We start from the raw sequence: 15,657 nt of genomic DNA on the forward strand, positions 1-15,657 counted from the left end.
ACGCATCACTCTATCACCTGCTAGGCAACCATCCTGACCCTGCTAGGGAAACGAACACTACTCCGCTGGGGACAACCCATGCAATCCATAGGTAGGATCAACTCAGCTGAGCATGCAAACATCTGTCCGCTACGGGAACTTGTCCAATCCACTGGTAGGATGAACACTGCTGGAGATATATTTCTTTGGACCCGCTCCACTCGGGGGCTAGCAACCTTCTGGCCTGGCTGCTGAGGAAGCATCGTTGTAAACCTACCGGGGATAACCATCCTGACTCGGCTGGGGAAGTCCACAAACCTTGGATCTGTTGGGGAGCTAGTCCTACAATTCTGCTTGGGGACCTAGCTGGGGAAATGAGAAAAGTTGGTACAGAACACCCATCGACTCGTCGAACCACGGTATCCACCACCAATACTCATATCAGCTTTCCACTTTTGAGAACTCCCAGACTCATCTGGACCTTTTCTGCTCCATCATCTTGTATTCCAAGTCGCTCCGCGCTCGACGAGAACGTACTCCTGGGATTCATACAGAAATTCCAATTTTCCGACTTTGAAGAGTCTTCTTGATTAATTTCAAGGGTCGTCGTCGGACGTCTCGTCGTCTCTCCGTCCTTTCTTCATGCACTCGTCCCTGATCGGGCTCTGTGGGGAATTACATACTTTCCAATCTTCCGACTTTGAAGAGTCTTCTTGATTATCATCAAGGAACGTCGTACGTCTCAACGTCTTCGTCGTTCTTTCATATTCAATCGTCCCTGGTCGGACTCTCTGGGGATCTGTGACAAAGCTTCCACATCACAACCTGCAAGTGAGTGAAGAATATCTAACAGTACCTGCAAAACAGATCGTTAGATAAAACCGTGCCCCGGGCGTGTCAAGATTTCAACACTTGGGTCACTCAACCTTCCAAATAAGATTTCAAGCTTTCAATCTTATAAACATGCATTGGAAGGAACCTGTATGTCTTAAAATGCAAGATTCTTTATCAAAAATATCTGGATGTTTTTGCAATCAAAGCGGTAATGAAAAACAAAAACAAAATTATTTGACTGAATATGCATTTTATTGATTGGAAAAGTGTGTGGCTCAAATGAGCAATACAAAAGGAAGCAATTCCTGAAAAGAGGTAATTGCGTTCAAAAGGAAAAATCTATCCTAATGGCAATGTGAAACCGCGATCTCATCGAGTTCCAACTCGATTACACCCCATACGTCCTCAGACTCTCCATGCTTTCTGCCTTCTGAACAAGGACGATTCCAACTGATCCCTACCGGGTATTATCCATGATGCTTTAACCAAAGCGAAAACGATCATGCTGGACGCAGTTGTTCGTTCCAATCCCTCTTTTGCCTGGACCGCCCTTTCGGGTTTTCAGTCCATCGGGATACCCTTTTTTGCCCAAGTCGCCTTTCCAGGTTTTCGACTTGCCGGGTGTACATTTTTCATTTTTATCCCTAATTTTTGCCCGAACCTTTCTTTCTGTTTTTGGTTCGCCGGGATGCCCATTTTTGCCTGGACTATTTTATTCTTTTCGTCCAGCGGGTCTATTTATACGAAGTATTTTTTAACTGCGTCCGCATTCACAGGGGATGGAAAATCCTCACCATCCATGGTCGTTAACAACAAGGCTCCACCAGAGAAAACCTTCTTGACCACGAATGGACCTTCATAATTCGGCGTCCATTTGCCCCTTCGATCGTTTTGAGGAGGAAGGATCCTTTTCAACACCATATCACCTACGTGATATACCCGAGGTCGCACCTTCTTGTCAAAAGCACGCTTCATCCGTTGCTGGTATGACTGTCCATGACAGATGGCTGCTAGCCTCTTTTCCTCTATCAGGCTCAATTCTTCGTACCGGGTCCTTACCCATTCAGCCTCTTGCAACTTCACGTCCATCAGGACTCTCAAAGAGGGAATCTGAACTTTAACAGGTAATACCGCCTCCATTCCATATACCAATGAGAAAGGAATTGCCCCAATAGACGCACTCCTCGAGGTTCAGTACCTGGGCTACAAGCTTCGTACTCCGCCACCACTGTGGGTACACTCAAACGTTAGCCGGGCAATAAAAGGAATATGGGATCCTTTCGGCGTAACCAAAACAGCACCAACACCACTTCCATTCACGTTAACGGCCCCATCAAACATCAGAATCCATTCGGATTCAGGGTCAGGCCCCTCATCCGGGATTGGTTCCTCGCAATCTTTCGATTTAAGGAACATGATGTCCTCATCAGGGAATTCAAACTTCATCGGTTGATAATCATCAATGGGTTGCTGGGCGAGGTAATCAGACAATACACTCCCCTTGATCGCCTTCTGAGAGGTATACTGAATATCGTATTCTGTCAAAATCATTTGCCACCTCGCAACCCGTCCAGTCAATGCTGGCTTCTCAAAAATGTACTTGATCGGATCCATCTTGGAAATCAATAAAGTGGTATGAACCAGCATGTACTGCCTTAGTCGGCGAGCAGCCCAGACCAAAGCACAGCAAGTTTTCTCGAGCAGTGAATATCTGGTTTCACAGTCGGTAAACTTTTTGCTAAGGTAGTATATGGCATGCTCTTTTCGACCAGACTCGTCATGCTTCCCCAATACACACCCCATAGACCCCTCGAGGACTGTCAAGTACAGAATTAATGGTCTTCCCTCCACAGGAGGCATCAGAATCGGAGGCTCCTGCAAATATTCTTTTATCTTTTCAAACGCCGCTTGGCAATCATCATTCCACCTGACCGTTTGATCTTTCCTTAACAATTTGAATATCGGTTCACACGTGGCCGTTAGATGAGATATGAACCGTGAAATGTAGTTCAATCTACCCAAGAAACCACGAACCTCCTTCTCTGTTCTCGGTTCAGGCATTTCTTTTATCGCTTTTACCTTTGCAGGATCAACCTCAATTCCTTTCTCGCTTACAATGAACCCCAGCAATTTACCGGACCGCACTCCGAACGTGCACTTGTTCGGATTCAACCTCAGTCTGAACTGTCTCAGCCGGTCAAACAACTTAGTCAGATCTACCAAATGCCCCTCTTCTGTCTGGGACTTTGCTATCATGTCATCCACATAGCATTCAATTTCATGATGAATCATATCATGAAACAAAGTCACCATGGCCCTCTGATAAGTAGCACCGGCGTTCTTGAGACCGAATGGCATTACCTTGTAACAAAAGGTACCCCAAGGTGTGATGAACGTTGTTTTCTCCATATCATCTGGCGACATTTTGATTTGATTATAGCCAGAAAAGCCATCCATGAAGGAAAACACCGAGAATTGAGCTGTATTATCTACCAACACGTCAATGTGAGGTAGTGGAAAATCATCCTTCGGACTAGCTCTGTTCAGATCTCGGTAGTCCACACACATTCTCACTTTCCCATCTTTCTTCGGGACTGGCACGATGTTCGCAACCCATGGCGGATAATTAGTGACAACAAGGAAACCAGCATCCCACTGCTTCTGCACTTCTTCCTTAATCTTCATCGCCATGTCAGGTCGAGTTCTGCGCAACTTCTGCTTCACTGGAGGACAATCTGCTCTCAACGGTAGCTTGTGCACAACAATATCGGTATCCAACCCTGGCATATCTTGATAAGACCAGGCAAAGATGTCGACATACTCTTTCAACAATGCCACCATTCTGCCCTTGACACTTTCCTCCAAAGCAGCCCCGATTTTCACCTCTTTCTTAACCTCATCGGTACCCAGATTCACGACCTCAATCTGTTCCTCGTGCGGCTGAATGACCTTCTCCTATTGTTTTAACAACCTGGCTAATTCCCCTGGCAGTTCACAATCTTCTTCATCTTCTTCTTCAGCAAGATAGATCGGATTGTCGAAGTCATACAAGGGTGTAACAGGATTGTTATCAATGAGATCCGGAGAGGAATCGCATCTGCATGAATGTTGATTCATGCATTGCTTTAGAACCGGTGTGAAAAATTGAAAAAGAAAAATGAAAACATTGCCATTTTTATTTTGTTTTTATTTTTAAACTGCAAAAATAAATGAAAAACAGGGAACACCGCTTTTGATTGAAAACCATCCTTTATTCATGATGCAAAACCTTGCAAATTTAAACATGAGGTGGCCCTTAAAATGGACCATTACGTGTCGGGCAACACGTATGGCTTGCATGCATATAAGAAAGAAAACAAGAAAAATATTACTCTTCGAGGAGAGTGACCCGGATGATTTCTTCGGCCTTCCAGTTCTGGATTTCCATCCCTGGTGTGCACGGCTTTATCCATTGGTCCACGTCGCAGTCACTGTCAGTATCTTCACCCATCATGCAGATGTGATCCGGATCCAGCATTCCGGCGCTTGTGAAGGTTACCGACATACGACCTCCTCTTCCTCGCCCTGAGCCTCGGCCCGGTTGATATCCAACCTCAAATCTGTCCTTCTTCTCTGGGACCTCCATCATTTTACCCCAACCAGGAGCCTCTCCACTCTTTACCACCTCAGCGGCCTGCTTGTATGAAGCGATGGATGGTTTCTCCTCTTCCTGCTTAGCGAACAGAGCATTCTCCACCTTGACGGTTTTGAATGCCTGGCTAGGCGTCTCCCATATTTCACCATCCATCTCCACGTATTTGAATGAGGACAAGTGGCTGACGAAAATGTCCTCCTCTCCGCAAACAGTAACGACTTGACCTCCCCAGACATACTTTAACTTCTGGTGCAAAGTCGATGTAACCGCTCCCGCAGCATGGATCCATGGTCGACCCAACAGGCAACTATATGCTGGTTGGATGTCCATGACGTAGAAAGTCGACTTGAACACCTCTGGTCCAATCTTCACCGGCAATTCGACCTCCCCAAACACGGCCCTTTTTGACCCATCAAATGCCCGCACGATCAAATCAGTCGGGGTCAAAATCAGCCCATCACAGTTTAGCTTAGCCAAGGCTTTCTTGGGCAACACATTTAATGAGGAGCCGGTATCAACCAGTACATGTGAAAGCACGGCTCCTTTGCATTCCATTGCAATATGTAAAGCCCGGTTGTGGTTCCTTCCATCTACGGTCAAATCCATATCAGTAAAGCCCAACCCATGGCTAGCATGCACGTTGGATACGACTGTCTCCAATTGGTTGATTGTGATCTCCTGAGGCACATAGGCTTTCTTCAGAATTTTCAATAAGGCCTCCCTACGCCCCTCTGAGCTCAGCAACAATGAAAGAATCGAGATCTTGGACGGAGTTTGCTGCAAGTGATCAACCAATTTATACTCCGAATTTTTGGTGATTCTTAAGAACTCTTCAGCTTCATCATCAAATTTATTATCCGACCCCGCAGGCACCGGTGTCATCACAGGAGTACCACCATTATCCACCACAGCCTTTCCCTTTGCCCTGGCTAAAGCCTCGGCCTTTTCTTTTTTATCTTTTTCTTCTTCTCCTCTCCTCAACGCATCAGGAGCAAACAGCCTACCGCTGCGAGTGAAACTGCTGGGACCGGCATTATCCACCTTTAGCACGGTGGTTTCACTGGCAGATTGTCCTTCAACCCTCTCACCGTTACAGTACACCTCCCCACCATAATGCCATGGTACGGCATCATCTTTGTCATATGGAATCGGCCCAGGTACCGTGATGGTAACTGGAGCCTCTTCAGTAAGGTTTGACAAATCAACCGGATCATAGTAAATAGTTATGGTGGAGACCTCCTCCTTCTCTTCTCCAGCCCTCTCAATCAGGATATCACCACTGTCCATCAGTCCCTGGACACACTTCCGCAGAAGCTCACAACCATTCACAGAAACAGTGCACTCAGCACACACGTAGCCGCAGCCCGGATAAACCCCATTCCTCAACAACTGCCTCTTGACCTCAGCCAAAGGCGTCTTCAACTGACCAACGTCAAACAGCCCGACTCGACTTTCCGCAGAAATGGCATTCACTCCCCTCTGACCATGCGCTGGCATGGGATTGGCATTGACATTGGGGGATGGAGCAAAATTAATGGCCTTGGAATCCACTAAATCCTGAACTGTGTGCTTAAAAGCTTTACAGTTCTCAATGTTATGCCCGGGCGCACCCGAGTGGAATTCACACTTAGCATTCTCGTCATAGCTGGCCGGCCTTTGATCAGGTCTCAAAGGCGCCAGAGTTCTAGTCTGCACTAGGCCCAAATCTTGCAGCTTCTTGAACAAGAAAGCATAGCTCACCGGAGGCCTATCAAACTGACGATCCTGCGCTCTACCCCGGATCTGATAACCAGCCATTTGCTGCCTCTGCTGAAAGGGTTGTTGTCTCTGTTGCTGTTGCTGCTGTTGTTGCTGTGCTGGCTGAGACTCAGCAGGAATTGTTACTGCAGCATTGTGCTGGAAGTAACGGTCCCTACTGGGTCCGCGTTGAGTATACACGGCGCTGGTATCGCCCTCCTTCTTCCTCTGCCCACCGTTATTACCAAACGGCTTTTTCGAACCGGAAGATGATGCGGAAGCATTACCCTGAATTTTGCCCAACTTCAACCAACTCTCTATCCGCTCTCCAGCTACCACAATGTCGGAGAAATTGGTGACAGGACAGCCCACCATTCTTTCTGCAAACGGCCCCTGCAAGGTCCCCATAAACAAGTCCGACATCTCGCGATCAACAAGAGGAGGTTGCACCCTCGCAGCCAGTTCTCTCCATCTTTGGGCATACTCCTTAAAGCCCTCATTGTGCTTTTGAGACATACCCTGCAGCTGGGTACGACTCGGAGCCATATCTGCGTTAAACTGGTACTGCTTAAAGAAAGCATCTCCCAAATCCTGCCAACTTTTGATATCGGAAGACTTCAGCTTGGTGTACCATTCCAAGGATCCCCCGGACAGGCTGTCCTGGAAAAAATACATCCACAGTTTCTGATCTGCCGTGTATGCAGAGATTTTGCGGACGAATGCCTGGAGATGAGTTTCCGGGCAGGAACTACCGTTATACTTGTCAAACGCCGGCGCTTTAAACTTCTGAGGGATCACAATCCCCTCCACCAGCCCCATGTTGGACATATTCACCACCCCTGGCGTGGCATAGCTCTCAAGCACCTTGATTTTCTCAGCCAGCAGCTGAATTTCTTTATTCTGAGGAGGAATGTTGTAAGGGACAAAAGGCTCATTCTGCATAGAAAATTGGTCAGCCTCCCTGTCTTCCTCCTGATCTTCGTCAAAACCATAGAACGGAGGCACAAAATTGTCCTTCATATTTTGACTAGGCCCAGGTTGACCACCAGCATTGTTCACGAGGCCCACAGTCGTCCTCTTTCCACCATCGCGAGATCCCTGCCCCTGGTTGGAGACTCCATCCAGGTTGACCCCACTGTTCACAGCAGAAACCCGCTCGAGTTTCTCAACCTTGTCTGCGAGAGCCTTCTGACCAATTGCAAAGCCTTGCATTATATTGATCAGCTCATTCATCTTTTCTTTCAATTCAAGCATATCAGCACTGGGAAGCTCCATGAGTCTGGGCGTATTTCTTCGGGTATAATATCTGTGAGGGCGAGTTGCGTGCAAGGGTACTATCCTCCGAGCGCGAGCAATGATTCCTGTCACAAGCAAGCCCGTTAGTAACAAACACCTGCAAAATAAAGCACAGTTATTATGATCAATGCATGGATGCAGTGTCTATCCATATGAAGGACACTTTGTCCCTCGATCCTGGTATCATTGAGACAAATAATAATCCGGCATCAATATTCTGATATTCAGCGTTTGATTTTATCGTGCAGATCGGAGATATGTGATTTAGCCTGATACCCCCAACCATGTGTGTGCTTGTGTGAGTGCATACGGCAAAGCAAATAAAGCTTGAAGATTAATCACTGAATGAAAAATCACCATCACATAACCAAAAGTGCACAATCAGTGCCATAGTCATACATCAGATCAGATACAAATCAAATACAATCCTCCAGAATTGGAAAGAAATACAGACAAGTGAATTCCGTCAACAAGCCTGACGGTAATCCAACACAAATGAAAGATCTAGCCAGATGAGGGTCCCACAGATGGCCTTATCTCATCTTCCATCCTCGCGAACTCTGCGGCGAACCTGAGCTCTGTGTTCTCCTGTTGTAGTCTCCCCACCTCCTTCTGATGAATCTTCATCTGCCTGAAGTAGTGGTCTCTCTCTGCCATGTAGTGATCTCTCTCAGCCCTGATCTTTGCTTTCTCCGCTTCCCACTCTGCAGCGAGGACTCTGGCTCTCTCATCTCTCTGATCCCTGACTAGGATTTGCCTCCTCTTCTCATCTTCAATGACCTTTGATGCTCTGAACAGCTTCTCCTTGGTGATGTCATGCTCCCGGTTAGATGAGACTAAGGCCTGGCTAATCTTCCCATAGTAGGCTGTATCCATCTCAAAGCGTTTGGCTTCCAGAGCATGTCGCTTGTCTTGATCTTCCATCTTCCCCTTGAGCTCCTGATTAACCCTCTGAACCCGAGCCACACTCATCTCCAGTTCAGCTTTCTCTGCAAGTAGCTGATCTCTCTCCCGCTTCATCTCTAAGAACTCGTCCATACTGACAGTAGAAGGAGTCTCCTCAATCAACGGATACCAAGGATCGATCATCGGAAATGGTAGACAAGTAAGCTCCACTCTCTTGCTGAGCCAATCATCGAACGGAGGAAAAGATCTGTTATTAGCTTTACCCCAAGAAGCCTTACCTTTCCTTTGAATACTGCGCCATGCCTCGGCTATCTGCTTCACCCTGGCCTGATTACCCTCAACTGGGAAGTACACAGATTCCTGAACCTCACTCTTGTACGGTGGAAGCTCCATAGCAAATCCCATCTGCCTCTTAAGAAGTGTCGGGTTATAATTAATGCAACCCTGGACCCCTATCAGCGGCACATTGGGATAACCTCTGCAACTGCAGATGAAATCCTGCCCAACTCCACTACTGTGAGTCCAATCCATGTCCTTAGCCCTCAAACCCATCAGCTTGGTCGCCCAATTAACATTCTGGCCTAGAAGAACAAAAGCACCCTTGGATGGTAAGTAACCCATAAACCACTTGAATAATAACTGCGCACAGCATCGAATCAATCCCCCACGCCTCTTCTCATTCCGGTTATGAACCGAATAATAGACATCTCCGATCAATGTAGGGATAGGATTCCTTCGAATAAACAAGCGGATGGCATTAATATCCACAAAATTCTTCTGGTTAGGAAACAGAATGATCCCATAAATGCCCGCAGCAACTAAAGCACAGACAGCTTCCCAATTCCCCATCTCTGAATACTCCTTAGCCTTAGCCTCCAGGAAACTCAGATGAAAACCAGGCAGCTTCCCCTTTTCTTTCAGATTACCCTTCACTACCTCTGGACTCAGATAGAAAGCACGGGAAATCCCACCAATATCAGGTTCTTCCTTAGTAGCATAGAAAGGAACCTGATCCCTGATTTGGATACCCAAAATATCAGCATAGTCCTCCATCATAGGCCCTAGCACGTAATCTGGGAAGACAAAACACCTCAGCTCGGGATCATAGAACTGAAGAAGAGTATGAATGGCGCTCCTGTCTCTGTCCATGAGCCTGAAAACCACCTTCAGAATACCCCCATGCATTTCACGAAACAACCCCACATGGTCAGGTGTAATCAATGCTATCATATCCTTCAGCACACTGATATCTGGGTCAAAGAAACTGTAGGCCACATCATCCTTCAAACCGGGTCTTCTCATGTCTGGATAGAAAATCTCTCAACCAGGATCTCGATCAAAAGGGTCCCTGCATATGGGTAAACATGGGTTAGATGCAATTAATGCAAGATGTAATGATGCTGATGAATGAATGCAATGCGTTGCCATCCTCCAAGCCATCTGATCATCTGCACTGAATCTGGTCTCTGGACTGATCATAACCATCTGAGGAATACACAATCACACATCTGATCCACGGGTTCCGAAATAAACGGAAGAAAGATACATCATCATCATCACTGGCCTCTGAGCAGACACACCACCATCTGAATCGGCCCGGGGAATCCCGAAATAAACGGATCCCCACTGATAAATATCTCGGCCCGGGGGATCCTGAAATAAACGGATCCCCACTGATAAATATCACGGACAGCCCTCCGGCGTCTCAGATATAAACGGCCATAAATCCGACTTATAAATACGACTCTGATCCAGGGAACAAAAAGTCACCATCTGAGCAATGCATCTGAAATAATCAACCCTCCCCTCACAGGTCAATTCTAAACAGGTCATCCTAAGGCGGATAATAGTCTCGACAATCGGGCAGAGATACTCAATGGGTTTGCCCTTTCGGGTGTGCCATTGTAGCTCTCCTGAGATCGTCTAAACCAAAGATCCGGGAAATGATCGGTCACCAGAGTCAACAGCTCAACAGAGATAACCCAACCAAAGTGGAAAACCCCACTGGAAGAGCACTTCTCAGATGAACCTCGTCCGGCTTGTGGTATGTCACGTAGCAACAATATGCCCAACCGGCACATGAGCGACGTGAGACCACGCTAATCCTAGGTGTACACTCGGGCCTGGGTTTTAGCCCCACTCAGAGCACCCACCCCAAACAGAGGAACCACCTGCACAGAGGACGGCAACAACATGATAGTATGATGCATGCAGACATTAATGCAAATATATACACTGGTTAGAATAATAAATGCAATAAATAACACAACACAAGCAACCTAAACTAATCCTAGAACGCTAGGAGAGACTCGCTTAGGGAAGATGGACCAGCACAGGTCTACATCTATGTCCCCAGCAGAGTCGCCAGCTGTCGCATCCTGCGAAAAAAACAACCGGCGAGCTAAAAACAAAACACACACAGAGCCGCCACTGCGCGTTATTTATCCCAAGATAGGGAAAGGAAACGCTCAGAGAAACCTGGAAAGAACATGGTCTCGCGACCAGAGAGAAAGGGTAAGGGAGTCGGTTACGCAAGGGGAAGGTATTAGCACCCCTCACGTCCGTCGTACTCGACGGGATCCACGTCCTAGAATAAAGAATAGGTTGCTAATACATCACACACACACACGGGGAACGCAGGTGGGGTTAAGAGAAGGGAGCTCGATAAGGTATCGCACCTTATGCCTACATATCTTGTCTGGAACAAGAATCAGAGCCTCTGTAGTTCGGCTTACGCACGCCAAACAACACAAAACAAATAAACAGACAAGGGTGGCGAACATGGAGCCCGACAACCACTTGATGGAATTATGTCGGCATCCGAACCAAAACACGCACAAGGGGCAAACGTGGAGCCCGACTGCCAATCACTGGGCTTATGTCGGCATCCGAGCCAAACACACAATCAGATAACAAGTAAACACACGCAAAAAAGAAAAAGGTTGCCCGGAGAGGTCTCGCACGACCCCCTGCCTACATACCTCGTCTGGAACGAGGATCAGGGCGATGTAGTTCCCCTGAAAGGGACTGACTTGCTAACCAGAAACCAGGGAAAGACACACTACTAGGGAGCTGGACTCGAGCCTAGTGTTGTCATGCATCGTTACCCTAAGTTCAGTTTTCTATCCTACTTGCATAAGCAAACTACTCCTATCCAGGAAAGAAGCCAGCACACAAGCATACAGCATAATTCAAGCATACATCAAATGAGAACAAGCATCTCAAACAGATATTCACACAGCACGCACTATAACCAAACAAGTGGCTCACACAATAGGTTTGACTGCCGAAGCGAGTCGTCTGTACGGGCTGGATTTGCTCTTAACCTTGCCATTACGAGGCTAAGGTGAAGCAGATGAAAGGATGAAGTGAGGATCAGACCTCACAGCTCTTATCCCTAACCAGGGAGAGCTTCTGACAAATGAGCATGGGTCCAGAATGAGGGAACCCTTCTATACTCAGAGACTCTGACACAATGTGCACTGCACAAGATCTTGGGCTAGGATCTCAATGCTACAACCATGTAATGGGAGCAAGGAGAAGACTCCACTGAATAGTGGGGGATAGATTGCTTATCCCTACCTTCCACCAATTGCCTTGATTAAGGACTTTACCTGCTTAGGCACAAAATTAAACAATCACAATCATCGCCTCTTAAGGAGGACTTCAGACATTTATTTGCCCGGCCCGGTAACAGCCGGGTCTCCAGACTACATGAAGTCAAGAGGACCTACCTCAATGCAAGTTGCTTAAGCAAAGCAAAGCAAAAGTTCACAAGGAACTGAGCAACTAAAAGTACCTGGAAACAGTCAAACACAGTTAGTACTCAGACAGACAAAACTACACAGCAAAAGTTCAATCAGTTAATCTATACAGATCAATGCACAACAAAGCAAACTATGAGCTCAAGCCCAAGCTTCACAACCTACAAAACAATGTTATGTTAGTGTACAAACATCAAACAACATCAATTGCATTTAACTTGATTCATTCTCCATGTGCATTATGCTTTTGATCCTGAAAAATCAAGCAAATATTAGCAACAAGACCACTAGGCTAAGCCTAGGGTCCAAAGGCAAGAAAAATTCCTAAACAGCAAGGTATTCACCAACCAAAGTCAAATTAATGTCAAACAAGAGCAAACACACTTGGTCTCATGTTTATATCATTCATCATGCTCATGTTATGCACAAAACAATCCACATTGGTCCAAATGAAGCATCAAACATGCAAACAGAACTATTGCATTCAATTCCATATCAAAACAATTCTAAAAATTCTCAAATAATTTACACCTAAACAGGGGATATTCAAGGTCTACCATGTCAAATTTTAGCCTAATTGGACAAATGGAACCATGTCAATGAAAATCAACAAAAACAGACACAATTACATGCTCCACATCACAACATCAATGCATGAGCTCACTTCAAAAATTCATAACTCAATGAAAACAAAAAAGAAATGGATGAGACCAAAACAGAGATGTCACATTATGTGTCTATTACAAGCATATCAAATTTCATGATCATACAATACCATATGAGCATTTCACAAAAGATTTGCCAACCTATGTCACATGAACTTGCAATTTCAACCACCAGAGATGAAAAATACCAAACAATTTGAAAATGCCATGTAAAATTCCACAAAAATCCATATAGCATCTCAACATGCTAATCAACCATCATGCAAAATTTCACATTATTCTACCAAGCCTAGGTCACACAATTAAATCCAGCAAATTGACATAATGAGGTGTGACACAAATTGTCACACCTAAGTTCCAAAATTCATAACTCAAAGGCCAGGTATCAAAAATTCATGAAATTTACATGTAAATAAGCATCAACCAGTCCACAATCATCACAAAAATTTTCAAGAATTTCTTTTAGAATATGAGGATTTCATGATCACAATAGCACAAGGTACCAAAAATGCACATATGTGAAAGAACCCTAGGTCAAATATTATTTCTACCATGCACAACTTTGACCAATAGGTCAAAAAAATTCTACAGTCAACAACAGAGTCAACATAAAAATTTCCACATTTTTCTGATTTTTTTATGATTTTTGGTGAATTTTCTAAGATGTTAATGATTTTTTAGAATTATTTGAATTAAATTAATTAAATTGTAATGGCATAGTTGTAATTCTGAGCGCGGGGGAGGGAAACACGGTATTTGAATTTTCAAACAGAAATTTGGATTGAACAGTGTTTTGCGCAAAAGACTTCATCTCCTACCTCCAGCACACGAAGAACACATGATCCATCAATCTTAACCAAAATGAACAAATGAGCACTCGTTGAAACCGTCTCAACACGAGGATCTTGAATATCAACTCGATTTAACCTAACAGTTCTTAAATCATCTGAATCGATCGCCCTAGGGTTTTGGTTCGAAACTTAAAATCCAGATTTCGTGCACTACAGTTATCCGTTTGCAAAACCACAAGCATCACTATGATCTACCATCAATGAACTACAAAACGCACCTAAGCATACAACAAATCTTGAGATTCGAATTTTTCAAACCTGGAAATGGCAGCGATGAGATTGGACGAATTCGAGCTACTTCTCCTCAAACAGATGCACTAGATGCTCCAAACAATTGAATGATATGATTAAGTTGTGATGAAACAGCTCCTAATGCGTGAAATTTGGAATTGCCATTGAAGATGCAATGTTGGACAGTCACGAATCCCAGCCTTTTCCACTCCAAACTCCACAAACAGATGATCACGATGATGAAAGGAATTCAGATCAAAAAGAAATTCGAGAATTGAGCCAAAACTGAGGAAGATTTGATGAATTTTGTTCAATGTGTTCTTGAGAAAAACTTGAGAGAATGAAGAGTTTTTGATCCAATTTTGGGAAATGTGAATTTCTGTTATGTTTAGATTGGGATTAAGATTATATATGTGTGCTTAAACCATCTCTTAATCATGTAATTAGCCATTTGGACTTGATTAGTGAAAATGGTAATTTTTCAAGTGAGGGCAAAATGGGAATTTCACTTGCCAGCTCATTGCCACCTGTTTGACAGCTCACACAACATCCAAATGCCATGTGTGAGCTGTTTCCATTTGTCTCATGCTCATTGGATAGGCCATTCTCAATTTCACTATGTATTTGCATTTTGTCCATTTTTGCCATTTCATTTTTCAAACCAAATCTCAAATTACAAGCCTTAGGCATGAAGTGATGATTCCAACAAATTTTAAATACCATTCATGAGGTGTTGCAAAAATCCCCACTCAAAAATTCCAATTATTTCACAAGTTGGACAATTTTGCCCTTGGTCCATTTAACTGTCCAGTTGAAATTTGACTTTTTGCATTGACCATTTTTGGAAAAATCCAATTATGCACCATGAAAGTACATGTCAAATGGAGTTTGTGCATATAAAGAACTTGCAATTTGGACAAACCATGTGGAAGTTATGGCCTCCTGATTATGAGTCATTTTTGAAATTCACTGAGCCATAATTTCCCAACCATACATGGGATTTTCAAGTTCTTGGACTTTTTGGAAAGGTAAGAACAAGATCTACAACTTTCATGTTGAACAATTTTTCATTTGAAGCTTCCTTAGACACGTGGCTTTGAGGTCCAAAACTTTCCATTTTTGGAAACTTCAATTACAAGTCACTTTCTATTTTTGGCAGTTCTTGTCCTGACTGGATTTTCTTCATTCTTAAGCTTTGAGATGTCAAATAACACTTGTTTCAACATGAATGAAGTGTATCCAACTCATTTCCACCTCCAAATCCATCAGATCATGTACAGTTGACCACAGTTGACTTTTTCATCTGATAGATGAATCTGGCAATGCATAGATCAATCTGAACTCCAATCTCCAACCGAAATGGCTCAAGAGTGAAACCCTAGCCTCAATTAGCTCCATATAATCACATAATGAACCCCATAACCATCACAAACCCCATCTCCTGACTATGCCCTGATTGGCCCAATGCAACTGATTAGGGTTGACCAGTGGTCAAAACCCTATTTCCAAGGAACCAGCTTCAACACTTGATGAAATCCAACCATGATGATGATGATGTATCACTTCAATCAAGATGAAGACCAATATCCTTTGAAAATCATAAAACCCTAATTCACAGCCCAATCCTCAGATGGCCAATGATCAATCAATAAACCCTAGGCTTGCACTTAGACTTCTCCATCTTCTGATCAAGACTTGGGAGAATGGCTCGCACAGTGTAACCACATGATATGCAATATGCAATGCCTAATGACCTAAAA

The 15,657-nt window shown here is 44.6% G+C and overlaps 1 protein-coding gene across 3 annotated transcripts in view; it reads right to left on the bottom strand.

Annotated features, from left to right (window-relative positions):
* Positions 1–15,657, bottom strand: part of LOC127101105 (cytochrome b5 domain-containing protein RLF) — a 65,149-nt gene that overhangs the window by 44,956 nt on the left and 4,536 nt on the right. The window lies entirely within an intron of this gene.

The sequence above is a fragment of the Lathyrus oleraceus genome, chromosome 7, assembly GCF_024323335.1.
Source record: "Lathyrus oleraceus cultivar Zhongwan6 chromosome 7, CAAS_Psat_ZW6_1.0, whole genome shotgun sequence".
Lineage (NCBI taxonomy): Eukaryota > Viridiplantae > Streptophyta > Magnoliopsida > Fabales > Fabaceae > Lathyrus > Lathyrus oleraceus.